At 40.0% G+C, this 24,366-nt stretch overlaps 1 long non-coding RNA gene across 1 annotated transcript in view; it reads right to left on the bottom strand.

The window, feature by feature from the left end:
• The window catches only part of LOC118798251, a 54,781-nt gene extending 30,633 nt beyond the window's left edge, over positions 1-24,148 (bottom strand). Inside the window, exon 1 of the long non-coding RNA XR_005005988.1 lies at positions 23,870-24,148. This is a non-coding gene — a long non-coding RNA (uncharacterized LOC118798251). The remainder of the gene's footprint in view (positions 1-23,869) is intronic.
• Positions 24,149-24,366: the final 218 nt, after the last annotated feature.

Here is a 24,366-nt window from a genome sequence, read left to right as displayed (position 1 = left end):
CAAAAAAAACAAAACTGAACTTATGCTCAAAGAGTTCCAATCATTATTGAACAGTATTTTTTCAGTGTCTCTAGTCATTTACTGTTGAGGCATCAAGAGTCAGTTGAATCTGTACAGATCTACTTGTGTCAGTTTGATGCATCTGGGATACAGACAGGTGTGTGGTACTTAGTTGGTGGCGCGAATAAGCTTGTGGAAGGTTTGTAGGATAGATATAAATATAGTTTCAGCGAGTCTGGATGAAAAGAAGATACTGGCTGAGTCTGCTTATGGAACTCTGTGTGGTAGGAGAGTGTTTTTGCGACATGTTTCCTGACAACCTTGACCTTTTATCCACAGAAGGCCATGTACTGGGTAACTAACTGCCACTTGGACTTAAAGAAGGACCATGCTCTTAAAGTGGGGAAAAATAGCATTGGATCACAATTTATTTTGCTCATCTTCTTTCGCTTCCTCTTAAAATAGCATAAAATGTAGCCAAAGCAATGCTACCAAAGCAGGTGGAACCCTAAACCTTTTCACAAGAAACAGCTGAAGAAAAAACAAATGAAACCATGAAGGGTCAACAAGTGAGAGAAAATGTTGGGGGACCAAAAAAAAAAAGAAAAAAGGCAAAATTGTATGTTAGCAAAAAAAAGGAAAGAGTGTGTGACAGTGTAGCTTAAAGAGGTACTATACCACTCTTTCCACTTTTCCTTCTACCGGTTCCAATTTTCTGTTCTCCTGTAAACCAAGCTCCTCGAACTGGTATCAAAACAGTGGACCAGCGAGCAAGAGCCCTTTCTTGACGTCAAAAGGACTTCCCCTTGGGGTTGAAGGGACCTTACTCCCCATTTCCCGCCCACGTCAGCAGCTGGGGTGAGCTTAAAGTCCAGATCCTGTGCCTTAGGTCACACCATTCTCTTTTTTCTTGCATTCATTTCCCAACTTTGCAAGTGTGCAGCCAGCACGTGTCGATCCACGACCCCGTAGGTCCAGAGGCCCCGTAATTACTGTAATCATTCTCTTGTGCCTCTTTGCCATAAACTGATGTATCCCTTACCCACTGCTCATCTGTGTGTGGGGGGCAACTCAGCAGTTTCTTAGGGGCCCCCTGTACGCCAGCCGAGCCAAAACGTGCCTCAGGTGGACAGAATTTAAAAACGTTCCAGAAAACAGAGAAAGAAATGAAATCAGACAGTTTAGAGTGAGGACCATGCTGTGATATATTGAAGCTGGCAGACCCCATTTGGCATGAAATCTAAGCTCCTAAACCTCAACCCCTGGTTCAGAGGTAGAAGCAGGACATCCCACGAACAGATGGCACAACAAAGAACCAAAGCACTGGTAGCATCTAGTGCAATCATTCTGCATCTGTCAGGTTTGGAAATTTGAAACAGTACTAAAGTCCAACTTCAAACACTAGATCTAAGTCATTATAGCAGTTACTGGCATCAGGACCTTCTTCTGCTTCCTCTGTTACCTTATATTGCTTATAGAAACATTTTCATGGACCTTGTCCTTCTTCAATTTCACAATTTCAGTGACCAAGGTAAGTCTGAGGCTGGCCCTGCAGGGTGAGACTTTCATCCATCTTTGTTTCCTTGAATTTTGCAAGGAGCTAGATTGTATTTGAATTTCAAGAGGTTAAGCATCCTGCAATTCACATGTCTGGTACTGATCTACAACACTTGTAACCATCTCAACTTCTATGAAATACATATTCAAAGATTGTGTACCAAATGATGACACTAAACACTGTCATTTCAAGTGATCGCCTTTAAATCACTGATTTCAAACTGTGGACAAGACAATAAAACAAAGCATTGTCTCTTGTATGGCTGACAGGGAGGTCCATCTGATTGAGACTTATAATTTTGTCAATCATCTGAGCTATAACAACAAATACATGAGAGCCTTAGGTTAACTAGCTAGCATGCTAGCCAATGTCACACCTCTTTTAACAGTTTGTGCCTGCATTTGCTCTGCTTTGTTAGTCTGCTGTGATCGGGATTGATACCTACCAGGCTACCACGCATTGGCTCAATCATCAGATCACAAGATCAATCCTTGCCAATGCTACAGCCATCTGTGCCCAGGAATCCAAGACAGCCTAACTGGCCACACACCAGGCAGCTAAGCCCATAGCTGACATAACACAATTGGTGATTAGCATTCTCCTCCAAGCACATTGAGCTGTGTGATGACATTACTTTTGCAATAATTCAGAAAGATGCAGTGGCTGGCTTCACGTGCCTCCGAGGAAGCACATGCTAGCCTTAACTCTCCCAGCTTGCCAGTGTCATCTGATAGAGAGAGACCTAGCTAGTGGGTGGGAATTGGCAATGACTAAATTGTGGGAAAACTCTTAGTTACTAATCTTGCTAAATAGTGGAATAACAGAATGGGTTGCATGCAACTGATTCTTTTTAAGTTGCTTTATATAACTGCCAAGTTGCATGGAAACTGTTTCATGCCACTCAGAACTGGCAACCAGTTTTTCAAATGGTTCACTCTGTAAAGCCAGCCTGAGAAAACATCACACAGACAAGTACATATGCGCTAATGAAGCGAAGGCGAAGGCTTTTAACTTTTTTGCTCTAGTTTAGGGCTAACATACTTTGTAACCTGCTAACCCTAGGAAGTGGATGTTAGGAAGACTGCGCACAGGCGAACACCTGTTCCTGTAAGGAGGTACCAAGAAGACACTCTATCATCTCTGTGCTGCTACCTCTCAGTTCTCTGGAAAAAAGCCCAAGCTGACAGGCCGCCAAGCTTGGTGGGTCTGTAATCACCGTTGTTTCCACACCTCGGCCAGATGTTCCACCAGGTGAAGAGCGGCACTTTCATCTAAATGACAACCCTTCGGCTGAGACTTGTCAACAAGGCTGTGAGGCTTAGGACAGCTTGTGGTTCACTGATCAAGAAATGTATGGTTTATCTAATATCCCTTTCCTGTTTTGAAAGTAAAGGGTGGATAAGGTCTGTGTTCAACAAGAGCCTTAGCTCAACACTCACTGCATTGCAATTACAGCACAACATTCAATACAATGCACTTTTTGACTATAACAAAAATGTTATGCGCTCATGTCTCTCTTTGGCATAACAACAAATGATCATACAAACCTCCGGTACAAAAAACAAAATATTTGACCATTTACTTGCTGATTTTATATTAACTGAACTGATTTTTGTTTGTTTGTTTGTCATCCCTCCCCAACCTTGCGTTTACACTGTGTTACAACACTTTCCTGTAACAACACTTAATAATCATTTGTGGGCTGACGACACAAACTGATCCAGTTTTGAAAGTAGATTCTTAAGCTGTGAAACCATATGGCGCCTTTGTTATCATATTTTGCACTTCATAGTGCGCCATACGTAGGAGACAGGTCTGGACTGCACACAAACAAGTCTAGCACCCTCACTCTCTGATTACGCAGCCATGCTGTTGTAACATGTAGAATGTTCCTTGACATTGTCGAGCTGAAATAAGCACGAATGTCCTTGAAAAAGACCTTGTGTAGAAGGCAGTATATTTTGCTGCAAAATGTGTATATATCTTTCAGTGTTACTGATGCCTTCACAGATGTGCAAATAACTTATGCTGTGGGCGCCAATACACCCCATACCATGCTTTACACGTGCAACTTTACGCTTGTATCAGTCTGGACGGTCCTTTTATTTCCACAAACAATCTGAAAGGTTGACTCATCAGACCACAATGCACATTTCCACTGTGCATCAGTGCATTTCAGAGGAGCTTGAGCCCAGAGAGGTTGGCGGCATTTCAGGACATTGTGGACCTATGGCTTCTGCTGTGCACAGTGCAGCTGTGGATGCAGCAACAATAGTGTTTATTTAAAATGGTTTGTCAAAGTATTCCCAAGACCATGTGCTGATATCCATCACAGGAGCAGGCTGGTTTTTAATGTGCCATCCGAGGGGTCAGAGATCACAGGCAATCAGTTGTGCTTTTTAGCCTTGCCTTTAGGCAGAGAGATTTCTCTGGCTTCCCTGAATCTTTTGATGATAGTAGTAAAGTGGGTGAGTGAGTAAAATCCTTGTAATCACTTGTGAGGAATATTGTTCTTAAACTGCTGGATGATTTACTGATGTGTTTGGCAAGTTTTGACCCATCCTTGCTCATTAACCTCTTGAAATACCAGGCTTATTACATGCTAAGGCTTAGTATTGAGTAACTACAGGGACTTCAATGCAAACTGGTTGAGCTTTCTTAGGTTATAGAAGTGTGCAGCAAAACTTAATGAGCCTTGGCCTGTTAAGGGGTTAAGGACTAAGCCTTTCCTTAATGCTCGTTTTACACTCAAGCATGATTGCATCACTTTTTAAGATTTTTTTTTTAAACATTTCATAATGTTCCTGGTCTTAAATTGCCCATCCCTACTCTTTTGAAATGTGTTACAGTCATCAATTTCAGAATCTTCATATAATAATGGAAAACAATTAAGCTGACAAAGTAAAACATTAAGTGACTTGTCTTTGTACTGTTTTTGTTTAAATACAAGTCAAAGTGAATTTCCAAATTGCTGCGTTCTGATTTTACTTGCATTTCACATACTGTTCCAAGTTTTTTGGAATTGAGGTTTGTGTATTGTATATGTAAATAGAACTTGTTTTTCTGAACCCACTACGAAGTAAAACTATACACCCCTGTCCAAACGACACTGAAATGACCTTTCAGTCAAAAGTATCAGTTATTAGACATGGGCCAAAATCAATAGCCATTCACTGTTCTCTTGATGAGTAGTAAGAAATGTAAGAAAATGCTTATGACAGTTGCAAGTTGAGCTGTGTAATGATGTTTGTTTTAGACAGATGAGACATTCCCCAGAAGAATAGGGGAACACGGCCAGCCAAATGACAGAAGGCAGCAATTAAGTTCCTCTGCTGAAGGCTAACTTTTAGTACAGTCCTTGGAGGTCCCCTTGGTTTAAAATAAAACAAGCATTGTTTATTTATTTGTCAAATGGGCTGTTTACTGAATGCACTTTAGGCTTCCACAAGACAGAGCTGAAAAGGCATCTCCATCTACATTTCCAGTTTGGAATATAAATTATATTTGTAATAGAATGTATTAAATCACCAATAATGTTGTTTGGGAGATGTCACAAGTATGCTAACCTCTAATACAATTTCAAATGTGTTTTTGATAGGGATATCCTGATCCAGTTTTTTGCCACCTGATACAATTCCGGTACTTTAAGAGTTGAGTATCAGCCAATAAAGATCCACTTTGATGCAATCTTTGTGTTTTCATAGATAATTCAGCTACATAATTTAGATGCGAAAGTCTGCAAATAAATAAAGTGAAATTACTTCATTCTGAAATGATATGTTTTTACTATTTTAATTACCATTTTATTGTGTGTTTGATCAAACTAATATCGGATGATTTGGCTGTTACTTTAATATTCTGCAGGACAATCTCTTCATTTTTGACATGCATAGTGATATACACTCTCTGAACTATTTATGTGAAAAGAGTATTTTGTAGTGTTGTGCATACACTGTTACACAAACAGTGGCCTGTTCCTGTCTCTTAGTTTTGAACACAGCTAAACAACAGTTTTAAAGCAGTGCAGTGGTGCAGCTGGTAAGGTAGAGGGTGACAGTTTTATTTTTGACCCTTTGTGACTCGCGAGTGAAAAACGCAGTGGGACTGTATTTAGTACATGCTTCTGTTGGCATGCTGCTTGTTGTAAGTGGAAGAAAGTAAACTTAAATCATAATAGCTGCTCTCTTACATTTTATGTGCTACTGTTTAGCAGAAGTGTGACTAGTTCAAAGTCAAATGATGTTTTCATAAATCTACGCTTTCATATTTTACTGGAAAATTGTTCCACAATGCAGAATTTCTCTTTGTTAATTTGCACCTCACTGCAGTAGGTGGTGGAAAATTAAAAAAGAGTCAACAGAGCGCAAAATACTAAATGAAACAAAGCATTAGAACTGGATTGGGCTTAGTATAGACTGACACCCATTAAAATATGCCTGGATCAGCTCTGATCCCATTCACATGGAGAAAATGTATTCAGATACTTTTGGCGACAACTAGATTTTCCTATTTGTTAGGCTGAAAACTAAGTACATCTGTTCCCAAAACATAAGAAATGTTTTTTCTTGAAAAGTCAAGCCACCAAGACAGCAACTCCTAACTGCCATTACATAAATAGGGAATCATATTACTTTTTTATAATAAATTATGTAAGCAGCGTCTTGTCAGGAGTGCTGTTTGCTTTGTTGTGTTTTGGAGTGAAGTTCCTTTTGTGCTTGTATGTCAGTAAAGTCTAAAAGTGTCTTGGTGTTCCATGATGGATATCCCCTGAAATAAGTGGAGAAATTCAGTCAAAAGCACAGATTCTAAACTTTCAATCATATGACATTTGTGTTTGTAAGAAAAGGAGATGCTTTATTATGTTCAGTGTTATGCGGAAACAAAAATCTTTCCTTTTGCCATGTTTTTGTTTGATATCAAAATAAATGGAGAAAGTGTAGACTCAAACCTGTCAGTACTGATCTTACACAATGTAAAATAAATGTACATATAACTGAGTAGGTAATCAATCATGTAATTATGTAACTGCATATAAATTACTATGTAAGGAGAAGCAAAAGTTTAGCAATAACAATAACTTTAGACTCTCAGGGAGGTAATATAGCTTCTGCATGTCAAATAGAAGTTATTTTACTAAATGACGGAGTTGTCCTTTAATGCTAGACAGGCTGGAATTCTATAACTACTACAAAATCTATGTGGGTCATTTTAACCATTTGAATTTTACATGCTTATGAAAACATTTTTAAAAACAAATATTTTGGATTGTTGGGATATGTCATAAGAAATGTCTATATGACAAATTTAAATTGAGTTTTATTAATTAATCCATAAGGGCCTCTACTAATAAACAACAGAGGCTCTATAACTAGTTAAAAACTGATGTGTTTCTGTAAGAAAAGCATTACGTATTACATTAATTACTTTCAAACATGAACAAATATAACAATAATGCATAAGAGTAATGTTTCTGTCGCATGATGGTTGCTTTTTATGTTTGTATGCCATGGAAATCTGGCTTTTTTACTGGTAAATGGCCAAACTTTCAAAAGGAAACTTATAAACTGCTCTCAATTAACTCACATGTATTCATAAAACTAACAAGTAGATATAATTTGAGCATAGTTAAATATCATTTAGTACAATCAAAATGAAATTAATTCATACCAAATCGTTCTGTGGCAAACTGCGCTGACTACAGGCTAGACTGTGGCTGTGTCTCAAACCACATACTACCATACTAATGCTTTGGTCCAGATTCTGGATATTCTGTGAGGTAAATCAGATAAGGCAGGTAGGTTATGGAATAACCACCACTAAAGTAATGTCCAACCCGCTGGAAAACAGAATAGAAAGATTCGGCTCGCATAGATGAACTGCAGTATAATGTATACAGTCAAAATGACCGCTAATGACCTTACGAAGGAGGAATACTCAGAACTTTTTTGTACTTCTTAATATTGATTTGTTAACAATGTCACACAGAAATCAGCACTAATTTAGTAGCAGTCAGGGATCAGCTCAAAGTGATAACATCTCATAACAAAAGGTCAAAGATGACCATCCAGGCCTTTTTAGTGTCAACAAAATATCATTATGCCTTCAAACTTCTTATGGATAAGTGTACAGACCACGTCTGCCCAAAGTGTGGCCTGTGGACCAAAGTTGGCCTGTGAGAATATTTGATTTGGCCCACCTGAAAGTTGTACACACCCTACTCCCTTACCCAATGAGAAAACAAACATTTTCTTTTTTAATTAACTTTAAATTCTTATTTTCCTATTATACATTCTTATTATTCCTAAACTATTTTAGTAGTCTATTATTTTAGTAACCAACCTACCTTCTTTATTAATATATTCTTTTGCACCCTCTAAGACAAAACGTTGGGCCACCGTTGGTGTAGACCTTGAGTTTGGTTTGAGTGTTAAGTTACAGACTGCAGCGATATTAGCCTGCAGATGTTTCAGTGCGCTTATAATAATGGCCTTCTGTCTTGGCCTCTGCCTCGATTTCTCTGGCTGTCTCTGCTACACTATTGCAGGCCAGTTCCTTTGTGTTATCATTCTTCCTCTCTTTCTTCTGCAGCCTAATGTACCTTTTATATCCGCTTTTTTCATTTTATCAGTCGTCATCCTGAGACTTTCAAACTGTGACAGAGACCACTCGTGCTGTCTGTTCAGCGTAAGCGGAAATGCAGAGCTTGACAATGACCTTGTCTGCATTCAAGCTTTCTCTTTCTTTTTCCCTCACTTTCTCAGCCTTACTCACATTATTTCTCCTCTCCTTCAGTTTCTGAGAAGAGGTAGTAAGAGTTGTGAGGGAGGGTGATATGTTGACAGAAGGAAGGTCTCTTTTTACTCCACATTCCACAAGTGCTTCATCCCTCTGTAACTCACACACTAAAGGCCTGGGTTCTTATGTAAGTGCTGAACCTGTCTTGACCTCAAAGCTTTCACTGTTGACCTGTGCCCTCTGACGTATCTGCTCATAATCCACTGACACCATTGACCCTGACTATAGCTTCTGACTATATAGCTGTAGTCTAGATGCTCACTTTAAAATAATACGGCACTGCTCATATGAGAGACACACAAACTATGTAAATACTCATGTTACAACCATGTTGGCGTCACTACTGTACTGATAAATGGTACCACCCAAACAGTTTCTGGTCTGCAGTGGTCCTATAGTGTTCACTTTCCCACTGATGGAAGCAGTAGAGGGTGGATAGCAACAGTCAAAAGCAGTAAGTGCACCTAGAAGGTTGGGGTACCCAGTAGTTAAGCTAAACTTTTAATTTTAGGGGGGGGCGGATTACAGGTTGTCCCAAAGAAGTGGCTGTAGTGACATTGACAGCTATCAGCCACCAAGTGGCTTTAGTTTTGGTTGGCCTGAAATTTTGGTCTGAACCTGAATACAGTCTGAGAACATCCTGTCTGAGCCAGACCTGAATCATATCATCAGGTTTTGAGTCCAAAACTGCTCTGAGCTCAGTGATACTGCGTTAAACCTGACTCAAACTAGCCTTCCTTTAACCTGAATAAAATCACACATTTCTAACAAAACACCAGCAAAATGATTGTATAGCAGCAATAGCTGTCATTAGATCATAGTATAATTATCAAATATTCAAGAAAATTTTGGATAGATTATTTGAAAATGAAAATATTTAATAGTTGCAACCCTGGGTGTTTTAAAACTAAAACATTATACAACCAACTACTGCATGCAGCTGTGTAGATAGATAGATAGATAGATAGATAGATAGATAGATAGATAGATAGATAGATAGATAGATAGATAGAAAGATAGGGAAATTATTCTATTGCTGCAGTACAAAGCACAGTAAAGAGCAAAACAAGGGCAAAATGAACAGGAGCAAAGTATTGACGTACACTAGTTACATATGCTTGCCATCATGGTCATAGCAACCAGTAATAATTAAAGAAGAACTGTGGCGGTCACTTTTATTTGTTTAAGGTGAAAATAAGGCATAAGGCCTTTGGGTTCATCCTGTATTATAAGAGTGCAAGAAAAACACTTTCTTTGGCATTGGAAGAGGTTTTTTTTTTTTTCTGACCAGCCGTCAGAAATATGCACCTCCCCAACCCCAGGCCCAAATAAACTGGCCAGTAGGTAGGTCTACCCAATAAACGGAGAGATCGGTGTCCTAAAGTATATGAAATATGGTGCACAGTGGTTCTTCAGCTACAAAAAGCCTGTAGTCAAGTGAGTTTGAGAAAAAGAAAAGAAAGAGAGCTGCTGTGTGAACATTCAAGAAAAAAAAAAATCAACAATGATGTCATTTTCATTTTGAGTGCAGCTGAGCAAGCCTGTTAATTAGATGGTGGTGGAAGCAGGCCAATCCTGGACCTTTCACTTTTCATCACAGGACTCAGAAGTGGATTCATCACACATGAAATTTTGGATGCCCCAGGAAGTTCTCATGACTCACTTTATTCACCGTCCACTCAGGCGTAGAAGCCCTCTCTAATCGAAAGCGACGTGACAAATTGATCGAAGCAATCAAAGACATAACATCAAGAGACGAAGCCCAGCTGGTCGGCTTCTGGGGTCATGGGCAATTCATACGCGACTGGAAGATAGGTCATGTGAAGAGGTCAGCCGAGGTTATGCGCTCTGTCCCCCCGGTTTTGGGCAGACGGTGCCGGACAGGCGGCTACATGTCAGGCAGCCAAGTCGTTAGCCCTCATTCCTCCTGAGCCCTCTACCAGCCCTGCCGGCTCTTTCAACTCCTTCATAAATGACTCCACTCGTGTCCAAGAGGAAGATGGAGCATAAACACAGGAACCATCCCGCTCAATCTCAACAACAATACACCAGTAAGAGAGGGTGGAGTGTGCGCTATCTCGACGGAAATCAAGAAGAAGGAAATGTACAGTACTATCTGCATCAATCAGTATTTTTAGGATGGAGGTGGGGAACTGAAACAAAAGAACGGCAAGTGGGCGGGAGCGTGGTTTTGAAGGTAACTGAGAAGTACAGAGTGAGGAGTGGGGAACCAAACATGAAAGTCACAATTGCACATGTTACTTTCTTAAACGGCTCATGTCTGATATTTTCTTGCATTTCATTTTTTTCACTTCAGTTTATGTTTATGTACAATACCAGTTTTCCAACCATCTCTTGGCTTTTTTTGTTACCTTGAATTTAAGATGGCTATATGTAAATGACCCCTGTTCTGATTGGCCCCCATGTATTGTGCCCCATTCAAAAAGTAATCCAAACCATAACACCCAAGCCCTTCACTTATAAGCCCTATGTGGATGGACCAGCTAAACTGCTGGAGGTTTAATAGGTGAATATGCGTTGGCTTTGGCGATATCACAGACAATGAATTCAAAATGGGCTTTTTTCAGCTTAATTTCCATACATAGATACTACGCATGAAGACAAGTATCAGGAATACAGTATTCAGAATCCAGAAATTAGTATCTGTTTTCAGCCCAAGTTACATCTTGAAAAAGCAGTATTCAGAATACAGTTACTTTTTATATTTTAGGAGAACACTTTTAGTATACTAACCAACCAAATAAAAAAGCATACAATCTTGAAAAGAAACACCATCCAATGCTTTTTTATTAACTATTTTACAGAGGACTTCAGTGAACAGCTTTTTTATGAACACTGAAGTTCCTGCTAAAGCCAGAGTAGACTGATTAAACAAGGTGATGCTCAGTTATTAATGTCAGTGTTACTGAGCTCTATTGAGGGATAATCAAACTAATAATCTCCCCAGTACTGTACATGTTTGTGAGTGATAGGTTTGGGATTAATGTTGTACTTGGGAGACTATGAGAGAAGCAATGGACTGAAGCAGGCAGTGAGACACAAACCAAATAATTGGTGATTTTCTGAACTTTAAACAACAAAAAAGCAATTATAAGCAAATGTTTCATTAAATGTATTAACAGAGTAATTACATGAAGAAAACTGCCAACCAGTAACCATGAGGAACAATGTGAATAAAGTCAAATAAGATGATCTTTCAGTGTGCCAAGATGTATTCCAATCTAAAAACATACTTATGTATTTTATATGTATTGTAATGGTATATGCTACAGAGTACATTTAAGACAATATCCAGCCATCACTACTTTTTCAAAGTATTTTGCTCAACTCTGACTGTAAATGGTACCGGATTTTTAAAACTCATTCCACCCTGAGGGTCTCTATGTGATATCTCTATGAGATATTTTTCCACACCTCTAAAGTTCAGTCTTAGAAGTTGGTTGGATTTTTCTGCCTCTCACAATCCAAGTAACACATTCCATTACGTTACATTGAGGTCTGGACTCTGGGTTAAACAGTCCATTGTTCTGAGAACACCAGCAGCTTCTTTGTTTGATTCACCAATCTCCTTTTCTCAGCAAGTACTTCGACAGCTACACTCCCTTTCAGACTCATAGGGTTGAGTTGTCTTCTCGCTGTGGAAGGATGGAAAGAAACACCTGTGTATTTTTTCAGATCTGGAGCTTGATTTTCTCTCATCACTTACAGATGAAAGATTTAAGTACTGTTTATCTAACTGTGAAAGTTTTGGTGGTCTATCCGGTCGTGCATGGTTGTTCGTAGTCCCACATTCTCTATATCTTTTATTCATTTCTTGAAGTCAACTTCTGAAAACTCTTATTTAACTTATTTTCCTTTTACTTTGCCGTTGTGCATGTGGATGATCTTATATGTAATATCTTCAGAAACATCTCCTGAAAAATGAATAACCTCTCCTTTATATCAGTTTTGCCTGGAAATTAAATAACTTAAGGGCAGTATCTGACTTTTGCACGGTACAACCATAAAATGAAATATCTAAAAACTGTACACACACTTTGTAGAAATCAGACTCTCCTGACTTCATGGAATAGAACAGCTACAGCTGGACACAGCTGTCAAGTGTCTGCAGAATCTAGAGAGAGTAGGAGGGAGAGAATCCAAGGCAGGCCAAAACTGGCCATACAAAGCCTTGGGGCCAGGTCTTTGTGGACGGATGAAGAGCCATGCTGCCCCCTACAGTCCCCTTAAAGCAACACGTTCTACAAATAAAGAAAAGTAACACCGAAACTCTGGTTTACGTGCTGATTTTACCACATCAAGCAGTTGAGCAGCTAACAATTGCAATAGTTTGTGCCTTTGTTCTATATGTTTCAATGATCTCAGAGGCTAAAGCCACTCGTCCGGACATGCCTGATGTACAGTATGTTCCATCAGCACTGTTCTCTTTTCCGTCTGTCTTCTCCCTAATTACCCATAATCCCTTCAGTAGGCCTCCGTAATAGCTGCTAGAGAACAGAGGGCCTGTTAGAGGATTACAGTCTGCGCTTGACTCACCAGTGTTGACTGTTGCCTTTCACTGGATTATGACTTTCAGTTGGCCATTCTTTTTTATCAATGGGTGAAATGCTTCAGTAGCGTCTAGTAGTACAAGCCCTTTCAAATGGTTTTCAAATGGAGCTAGCCTTTTTTCCACTCGTTTGTGGCTGGTGAAACGGTGATGATGAAATTGCTTGCGGTTTGACGCTGCAGGCCACACAAGTGCAGTGCGTGGGCGAAACCATGTGTGGCTGCTAGTGTAGTAAAAACAATATAATTGTAAACTTCCAAAGTAGGGTTAAATCAGTAAACTCACAGCCCACAGTCTTCTTTCCAGGCACATGCGGATATAAACTCAGTAAGATGAGAATTCCGGCTTAGATTACTGTGCGATATTCCCAGTTAAATCTATAACTTGTCCTTTGCAAACATGAAGCGTCACGCTCTTGTTGGCTGCGCTCTGGTACATGATGTCTTTCAAAATGAATCAAAGATGGTATGATGTAAGTGAGCCCAAAGGACGTTCGGTGCTTTGGTCATTAATGGCCGCAGTGGACTTAAGTTAACAAAGCGCATTAAACGTTCTCAAATGGAAAACAAACACGACAGCCATCCTCTTTTTACCCTCCAAGCCTTCAGTTTATACCTGATCCAGCTGAATGTACTAATCCTGAATCTTATTTACAACAGGACTTTGTCACGCATGTGTGACTGCCAAATCCAAAGAAAAAGCCGCAAGGCCATTTCTAGCTCAGGTGGCACTTGCTTGACGGGGTTCCCCAGCTTAAATATGTCGAGGCTTGCGTAGGCTCTTTTGCTGATGATAATAAAATTCTGAACATTGTTTTATTATGATTTCCAGAACAGAACAATCATGTTAGCTACTATGCTGTGTCCCTCATTTAAAGATTAAGTTGATCTGATGGCTTTGCTGCTTGATCTCCTCAACCAAGCAGATGGCCTCTACTGTGTAGCATTAAACATGGAGCCCATGAGCCATAAAAAAGAACATCCAGTTCCAAATACACACTTGCCAGACCATGTTTATATGCCAAATGTATCAATACAAATGGGATTTGTTTTATTCATGATAGAACATACTGTCTGTTTTTCATGCAAGAATTCCCAACAGCTCAAAGCAAAATCCAAGTATGTTATCAGGAGATGACTAAGTCTTATTTGTCACAAGTCTGGTAAGACAGTAAATTGTGACAATTGTAAAATGTGACTATTAGAGCTAGGCCTCAAGTTTGGACCATAAATGTAAAAAAACGCCTCTATACTAATTCTAATTTGTGCTGCCATCCTTATGGAAGATCTAGCAGTATGTTATCACTAAGCTACGCTGGACATAAACCTGGACATTTGAAGCTTGCAACATTTCATGTTTCATTTGAAGGTTGTAACAAACATTAGATATATTATATTTATATTATATTATTATATTAGATACCTTGTATGCTTCAGTATTATAGTGGCTCCTTCAGGGCCCCCACATAGAGATGCTGCTATTGCTTACCATTTCGAACATTTGACTGAAACTTGGTTAACTAATTGAAACTTGCAGCTAATTATATATCTAAGGCTTCTAGAAGGCATAGAGTTACATGTTCTCCAAATTAAACTGGTCCTATTGCAAATCAAAATGTGGTTGATTCCAATGTCACATCCTAATTAGGTTGGTAGTTAATCTAATGTTTAATGCTGTGTTTGGGTGCTAATGGTAAATGTTTTACCCACCACATGGAAAAAGACAAATATCTATATTGAAGAACACATAAATCTAATAGTAATGCATCAGATATACTTTTTTTCAGCATTTCACCATTCGAAAGTCAAGTGATCTTTATTGTCATTCCTCAGTATCACTTGTATACATTGGAACAAAATGTCGTTCTTCTGGCCCCATGGTACAACACTTGTGCATCATCTAGAATTTTCCATCTGAAAATGTGACTTCATAGACTGTTCCAGTGCAATTTACTTATTGGAAAAATGGTATTTCCCAGTTTCTGACATTCAAATGGCCTTCTGTCCAGTTTCTGAAGCCTAACCAAAGGTAGAGCTGATTGGCTGCATCTATTCAAGTACCAATGGAAAAAGGAAACCTGATTGGACCCATTTCTTTTGGGTGTTTCAAGATATTAACACTTTTGTTTTCTACTCAAACCTAACAGTGACATGAGTATTACTACAATATTTGCAGATTTTAAACAAGTTTACCAGTTAGTCTACATCCCAACCCTCATCTATGGTCATGAGCTTTGGGTAATGACTAAAAGAATGAGATCACAGGTACAAGCGGTGGAAATGAGCGGTGGAAATGAGGCAGGTGGTCATCCGGGAGGAGCTCAGAGCAGAGCCGCTACTCCTCTGCATTGAGAGGAGCCAGTTGAGATGGTTTGGGCATCTGATCAGGATGCCCCCTGGATGCCTCAGAGGAGAGGTTTACCAGGCATGGCCTACTGTGATGAGACCCGACCCTGAGGTCGTCTATGGGCCCGCTGGAGGGATTACATCTATTATATTAAGTTGCCCTGGGAGCGGCTCGGGGTCCCCCAGTATGAGCTGGAGGAAGTTGCGGGGGACAGAGTCTGGGATTCTCTGTTTTCCCAACTGCTACCACAACCCTACCTGGATTAAGTGGTTTAAGATGATATGTAATGATGATGAGGATGATGATGATGAAATACAACAAGCATGATGAACCTATTAAATAAAAAATGGATGAAAAATGTGTTCTCCCGTGGAACAACTGCACTATATATAATAACTGACAAGTTATTTTACCAATCAATAAGCAGGACGGGTGAGCTAAAGACACAAATGAACCTCTGTCATTCGTACATTTACTTTCTTTAACATTGGAAACAAAACTAAACTCAATATGGACTTAATACTTTGTTCTGAATGGGTGCATAGGGTGTTCTGAATAGGACAAGCAGAGACCATGATATGATTCTTCTGCTACCCCATATAAACACACTGCTAATGGCTTTACAGTCTGAGAACAATGCAGAAACTTCACCCACTTTCTGGCAAAAGATATAAATACACCTACACCAGATATCTCATGCTCACATGCACACAGACCATCTTCCTCAACTCACGATACCCCGAATCTGACACAAGCATCTTTCCAGGCCTTGATTCTCAGTGAAATCTACACTTTGCGGTTATTTCATTCCACGCCTACATTCCCACAGTGTAACTTCCTATTGTGCATCAGTCAACTGTTAATCTCCACCTCACCATCAGCGCTGTGGTAACACCGTTTTCTCCAGCCCCACAGGAGAGGAAACTTCTGGGAAGTGTGCAGTGATACAGGGATAGGTGGATCAGGGGTAGTGTTGCGCTGGGGTGGGGTGGCTTGGGGTTGGACTTTGCGGTGTGTAAGACTTCTGCCCCAGGGAACTGTGAGCCCCTCCACAGAGCAGACTTCCTTCCTGCAGGAAATTTTGCCCACCCCCTCTCTCACTGGCCACTAACGACCCAAGCAGACTTGAAGCAAGCACAGGAGCCTCGAGAAGAACAGCAGCCTTACGTTGCAGCAATGTGGCATACCAACCAGCAATAGACAGAAATCAAAAACTGTCCCTGGAAATTTGTCCAGAATGGCCTTTCCCAACTGGCCAGATACCAACCATTCTTGTACCCACTGTCAGTGTGCACTCACTGGTAAATTTAATCTTGCTAGCTTTTTAGTGGGCTGCCTTACAGATAAGGTAGTTTAGCTGTAACATAGCTGTTTTTTTAGCTTTCTATCTAGCTAAGCAATCAAAGATGACCAAATTCTCTGGTCAGTCATCCTTAATCCTAAACCCTTAACCCAACCTTTGAGGTTTCCAGTCGGGGATGGACTTATAATTAGATTGTGTGATCACACAGATGTAATGAGAAGGCAATATGTGCAAGTAACTCACTTCCTAGTTCTCCCTGTCACTGTGAACTGACAGTACAGCCATAGCATAGCATATAGCATAGCAGTTGGTCTAGGGTAGTGGGTAATGCTACTATCCTCCATGTGACAGACTGGGCAAGCACATCACGCTAGGGGTTGCACAGGGTAGTTGACTAAACAGTCAATTAATTAACCCCCTACAAGGCCAGTTTTATTACACATTTCTATAACCTAAGAACAGCTCAACCAGTTTGCATTAAAGTCAATGTAGTTACTGAATAATAAGCCTTAGTGGGTAATAAGCTGGGATTTTAAGGGGTTAAAGACACTGCCTGAAATAGAGTGGCTGTAAAAATGGCAGTGAACAGGCAAAAAGAGAGAGCAGAAATCAGTTTTTCTGCTAAATCCCAAGCCCAAAGTACTTTATTAGTATGGAAGTACTACACAGGTTAAAACCAATTCTACTGTAAGCTGTGTGCAACTATACAGGCTCTTAAGCCAGAACAGGTAGCTTTTGAGAACCGCATCTCTAATACGAAGGTTTTTCTTTTCTGTGCAAATCAACCACAGACTGTTTCACATGACATTCCTGTAACAAAAACAAACTACCATTAGATAAAGTGGAGTGGAAGTTGGCAAACACAGGTCAAAACTACAGGTTCACACAAAAGTCAGGAATAACATCTTAAAATGGGGCAGCTTTCTGGTTAAGCGACTATGTGAGGGTTTGAAATTCTTATCTATAGAGATGCAACTGCTCATTACTAACCTGATAGCCTATTAGCCTGATAGTGAATCATTTTGGACTAATAAAGCTGTTTCATGGAAGTATGGATAGCCACAGACAGTTAAAATCCTCAGTGAGAGGTAAGATTCTAAGAGCTGTGGTGATTTTAATGTGCAGTTTGCATCAGACAGTCTGAGTATGTTTTGAAGGCAAAGTGCCTGAGGCTGAAACTTACTGAAATACAATTAAAACTCTTGTGTAGTGCAAATCTCACACCTTAAACTGCAACATCTGCTGCCCCAGCCTATTATCAAGCTAAACAGGCTGTCTGAAATATTTTTGTTTCTAATTTGGAAATTACTATTGGTCGACTACTTTTTGAATAACTGTTGTGCAACCTTACCAATCACCACACTAATCAAAGTCCTTGAACAAGACCTCTAATGCTACAGTCGCTTAGCACTGTAACATAATTAAACTGTAAATCACTTTGAGTAAGAGCATCTGTCAAATACCACAAAACGTAAATATAATAGATACAGTGGCTCACTGGGCATGTTCCTAGCAGTTCTGATGGCCAGACCTAGATACCAACCTAACCCCAGCATATTAACATAATGAATAGGATCTCTGCTGCAGCAATGCTCGTTCTGCTTACAAGGCACAAGAGAATGGATATCTCAGTGTCTCTCAGTGGTCAGCACTTGAACAGACAGACAGGTGAAGTTCTGTGATGCTGCCAGTAAGCTTAAGGTCCCCTGGGTGGGTTTCCATATGACCCACTTTCCCTGCTTAGCTGGGCACTGCAGGTTGTATGCCACCTACCAATGTAAACACTTGTGCTGTGTGATGCACTGGGCTAGAAAAGTTCCCAACACAAGCCAACTGTGCCACAGACAGCTTGATGTCTTTCCAGTGAACAGAGAAACATTTCAGACTCTGCTTTGGTGGGTCACATGGTCCTGTCAGAGAATAGAAGACTACAAGCCACACCTTTTTTCCCCAATATAATGCAAACAGAGCATGTAATATCATGAAGCCCTGGAGTTTAATCTTTGAACCTGCAAAGGAACCATTCTAAGGGCTCAACTGGAAACGAAGAGAACAGTTGTATGCAAGCATTTGGGCATCCCTGCTCAAATTAAGTTTTGTTGATTAAGTGAAAAAGTTAAAGGAGCAATATTTTTTGTCTTTCGCAAGCAACCAATATGGCAACATTCTTGGAACTCTATAAGCAGACAATTGCCCTCTCCTCATTTGATAGAGGAACGATGGTCAATGGCTACGGAAAATTGCTGGTAACTATATGAAATGCTTGTTTTTGGGTTCTGTATTGTCAACAACTGACACGGCTGTCGTCATAACCAGTTTAGACAGTAACAGTTATCTGTCCAAGTAACACACAACAGCTACAAACGCATCGAGCAGCATTATGTAATGTTTCAGATCAAGCTATTTCTGATTTTTGTAACTTTGCTATCACTTGCAGTTGAAGTTTACATTGCTGAGAAAGTATCAGACTGACAGCAACACAACTTAGTGAATTATTTACTCTTCCTAATGAGGACCAAGCACTATTACATCAATTCTAAGTGCTGCAAAATGTAATGTTGCATGGACGACTTCTCTTTTTAGATTGATCAAAGCGTTCACTTTGTAGTGGGGATGTAATTAGTGTTTATGCTAGCACTGAGATACTGAGTTTGGTCATGTCGACAATGCCTAACAACAAAAAGTATTTGATCCATCAAAGATATTGTAGCACTGGTGCAGGAGAAAACGTGGGCAACATTGCATATTTGGGCAAATTTGCATTGCCACACCCCCTAACTCCCCACAGCAGTGCAGCCGGTGGTGGATGCCACAATATAAAGGGGAACAAAAATGTATGTTTGATTGGTAATTTTATCTTTCTAGCAGAAAACAAGCAACTTCACCAGCACTCTGAAGTCTTCAGTCCTTAATGAGGACTTTCCATCTGGAAAACGTGATGCAGATGTTTATCCTGGTTCTTTGACGATGCTAGCCCTTTAGTTTTCTTCCTTTGTATTGCATTTTTTACATGCTGCTGACTCCCTATTGTTTCTACTTCCAAAGGGTACAGATCTGCCATGATCATTTTTTTTCATTCAATACTAGCAACACGCAACTCACCTGTCACATATTGTATTAAGTAAGCTTTGGGAAAGTGACTAGCATAGCTTTAGCAGCTTTAACTAATGAGCTCACAAATCTTTTTCTCCTGCAGACCGTTTGCTCCCTGCTGTCACATAGTCTCAACATGGCATCACCCATGGGTGTGGACCCAGAGCCCCTTTTGATAAAATGGTTCATACAAGCCTAACAAGCCAACTTCGACAATGCCAACAAGCCAACTTAGACAAATCAGTCTTATACATAGTGTTTGGATTTGTTTTTTTTGTCTTAAACATTGCTTATTGCTCCATTAACACATGCTGTTAATGCATATTTAATACTGTTAATTTGCTGACCTGAATGTATTGAGGGGGGGGGGATAGTCATGCAAAAGTTATGGCACATTTTATGTTTTCTCAATATGTTAAACAACAAAAACAGAAACTGTTCAAGAAAGGTTGCCAAAAAATACCATCTAAGTTCTCTGTATAAGATGTGTTAATATATTTTAACTTTAACTAAATCAACAAAACATGTCATGTTCAAACCTTTGCACAAGACTGAATAATGTATGAATGTAAGAATTACTCTCTTGGCCATTCTGACAGTAAATGCTACTCTCCAGTTAAGTTACCAAACCAGTGAAGGCCTTATTAGGAGATGTATCTAGACAAAAGAACCACAAATTAATGTTTACATCCCTGAGCTGATTTGACCCAGATGGACTGTGTATAGGCAGAAAATGACGGATGGCCTCGATCTGTCTCAAAGTTGGATTCCCTGCTGAGAATTCTGGATGAGTGGTCAAACAGAATCAAAAGAAATTGATCCACACAAAACCTGAGGTGCCTCGATATGAGAATTGCAGAGATTCGTCCACCAAAAGAAGGTCAAGAGACACATTGCTTTGGCTGGCAGACAGATGAGCATGTCCCAGATTCATCAGAGAACAGCACATCACATGGCTTTATCCCTCAAGTTCTTCATTTTTGGCTCATGTGAATCACCACAGGTTTCCCCTCAGAGTTCCAGAGCAGTCTGATGAATCTATTTGTCTGTTGCAGGAAAGGTGTCCTATATCCAAAGCAAGTTTTCGGTTTCAGGAAATTTCACTGTTTCACTAAACACCAGCAGGGCAAAAACTCTTATATCTTTCACTTTAATGCTTAAACAAAGAGCCCAAATGTTACATTTCCATTAATAGTGGTATCTGAACATCTCAAGTATTCATGCTACTAGAACATCTGTTCAAAAAGACAAGGTTATTAGCAAGAATGTGCTAGTCTATCCCATTTGAGTCTTACGTTATTGTCAGCATATGTATAAGAACAGTTTAGTAGCAGGTGGTATAGCCAAATATTTATATCACGGTACAATAAAAATCCTTGATTGTTTTGGTTTATACAGTACTGTGCAAGAAACTGGGCTGAGAAAATCAGAAAGGCAATTTATCTGAGCAGTAAGTGTTTATTTGCACAGAAAAACACTATATTAAAATGAATAATTATACTGATATAAATACAATTTAGCAAGTAAGCAAATAAGCAAAATTTAAAAAATAAAATTAATTTGTGGTTTTGAGGTATGTTAGTGTGTTATTTTAACCTTTTCCAAATCTCTTCTCATGGTATTCCAGTATTACTTGTAGTTAGTTAGCACTGAACAGCATGCTACCACTGGACTCTGGAGCAGTGTAAGCATATTCTGTGGAGTGATGAATCACGCTTCTCTATCTGGCAGTCTGATGGACAAGTCTGGGTTTGGCAAATGCCAGGAGAACGTTACCTGCTTGACTGCACTGTGCCAACTGTGAAGTGTGGTGGACGAGGGATAATGCTCTGGGATTGTTTTTCAGGGACTGGCCTTTAGGCCGCTTACTTCCAGTGAAGGGAAAACTTAAGGCTTCAGTATACCAAAACATTTTGGACAATGGTATGTTTCCATCTTTGTGGGAACAGTTTGGGGAAGGCCCTTTTCTGTTCCAGCATGACTGTGCCCCAGTGAAGCAAGCTCCATAAAGGCATGGCTGGGTGAGTTTAGCATGGAAGCCCTGACCTCAACCCCATCAAACACCTTTGGGATGAACTTGAACAGAGATTGCGAGCCAGACTCTCTCATCCAACATCAATGTCTGACCTCACAAATGCTCTTCTGGGTGAATGGGCAAAAATTCCCAAAGACACTCTCCAAAATCTTGTAGAAAGCTTCCCAGAAGAGTGGAAGCTGTTATAGCTGCAAAGGGGGGCCAACTCCATATTTATGCAGATGGATTTAGAATGGGATGTCATAAAATCTCCTGTGGTGTAATATGTGTGGTGTCCCAATACTTCTGTCCATTTAGTGTGTGCATATCTACACACACACACACACATATATATATATATATATATATATATATACATATATATGTAGATATAATATCCTTATTCAGCACTCTTACTTGAATAATCTTTGTGAATACAGGCTCAAAACTAATAAGTAAGAGAGGTCAAAAAAATCAAGTATGTAGCTCTGTCTGAGAAGGTCATTGTCATTGGAGCCATCATGACTTATTTTGGAAGAAAAGTTAAAGGATTATTTTGTAGATTCCCTTTTAATGAGGTTTCCTGATCCAGTCATTAGCTGTGAATTAGGCTGTTCCAGCTTATTAAGCTCTAATGGCTGTTAGATGTACCTCATGGAGTTTATGGCTACTATGGCCAAGCACATTTAAACTCCCTAAATGGTGCATGCCTGATCTGAAGAGCTAGGCCTACATCTGTTTCAACTGACCTGCATCCATAACAAAACAGAGCTCAAAGTGAAAAGAGATCTATGGCCTGTGTTGCTCAGAGAGTGGAAATCAATGGTCACTCAACCACAAAAAAACACCGAAAGGTCAAGAATCTCTTGACCATGCTGCGCTGTTCTCCCTGCTTCGTTCAGTTCTTTACTACCCCCTTGTGACTAAGCAGATGCTAGCATTTGCCAACTTTACTGTATTGTGGAACAGTCTTACAGTATTGTTTACATTTAAATGGTACATCAAAGTGTTTAGGTGTTAAAAAGTAATTATTACATAAAACCACTCAAAATGTAGAAAGACGTTTAGACAGCAAGCTGACCAAAATATCAGTGTTTCTTTCTGCCAATAGCTCTTAATCATAAACATTTTAAATTATATCAAGGAAAGGGATGATGGACTGAATTAAGGCAAAAAAGCGGAATGTAATAAAGCATAATGTAATTAAACAATCAAAGATTTTTGGGCCTCAGTCTTACTGAACACTGGTTACCACTCTGTTTCTTCAGAAGACTGTTTTAAGCTTCTGTTCAAACAGAGTCTCCAATAAAATTCCCCAACCAGTAGAGCTTACATCAGCAGAGTGGCAGGAGCAGGGGGTGGGGGTGGGGGGGTGGCTACTCTCACTTTGAAGCCAGGCCCTCTAAATTTTTAACTGTTAAACGTCCTTCGATACCAATGAATGTAACAAAACTTAATTCGTCATATGCCCTTATAATACAAGAAAAACCCAAAGATGCTGAGTTACTGCCCGACCATAAACAAATGAAAGCTTTCCATTGATCATCACCAATTTTTGCCACAGCAATGTTTACACAACTGCATGCTGCCTTTGGTTATGTATAGTCACCCACTGTGGTATGCTGCCAGCTGTGTTAGTAACAAGACTGTTGAATGCAAGGTCAGCAATATCTGTCCCTCTCTCTGGTTATGGAAATAACAATTTAGAAGACTAATTGACAAGTCCCTTTTTTTTCCTCTACAGAGATGTCTCTGGGACATAATACTTTCTAGCTGGATCCTCCAGCCTGTAAGAAATCTGAATATGCCACTGCCTTATGGAAGTGCATCTCTAGAACCTGCTTCAGAGGCTGATCATTACCAGACACGGGCATAAAGCAGTTGCTTCAAACCTCCAGAAAATATATGGCCTGGCAAGACTGCATCAGTGTTCAACCACAGGCCTACCAAGAGGGAAAGACCTCTATTCGCAATCTGAGAGGTAAACAGAGCTGAAGACAGGCCTGATTCTGCTCTGTTGAACATCTGGGGGAAAGTAGGATGTGTGAAGAGTTAACCTGCTTAACATTACATCACAGGAACTGTTCCTTCTAAGGGAAGCTATGATGCAAACTCTTTCACATCCTGGTTCTTGATCACCACTCCCTGCAATCCCACTAGGTAAAGCTGATTCATGGGGGTGTTGCTTACTTCCTGTTCTTGACGCATCTGTGATTTCCTTCCTCCAAAAGTTCCCAAGTTGGCACTTCCTGGTTAGCCGAACTCTCTTTCTCCAATAAGACTGGTCACACCAATTCCAGGAATGAGGCGGAAAAGGCCCGTCTGCCAAGGCACATATGCAGTTGTTTTCATGCGTATTACAAGCCAGCATGCGTGTTGCAAAACGATGGGGCTTTCCTGCCATGAAAGGTCCAGAGGTGGAGTAGGGGAACTTGTGTGTGTGTGCAAAAATGTGACTGTGACGTCATCAAACTTGCAGGGTCAGGAATAAGGCAAAGCGGGAAAGAGGGAGGGCCATTTCATTGGAACACTGTCCCGTTTCCTGTAACAGATCATAAGCTAGTCAGATCTTCTTCCTCTCCACACACAAACTGCTTTCTGTGCAGTTCAAATGAACCCTGGTGCGATTGCTCTAGTAGTGCTATTTGTTAGAAGAAGTGAGAACATACCCTGCACAGACCACATAA

This window comes from Colossoma macropomum, unplaced genomic scaffold (genome assembly GCF_904425465.1).
Source record: "Colossoma macropomum unplaced genomic scaffold, Colossoma_macropomum, whole genome shotgun sequence".
Classification (NCBI taxonomy): domain Eukaryota; kingdom Metazoa; phylum Chordata; class Actinopteri; order Characiformes; family Serrasalmidae; genus Colossoma; species Colossoma macropomum.
This window is presented reverse-complemented; position numbering and strand designations above follow the sequence as displayed.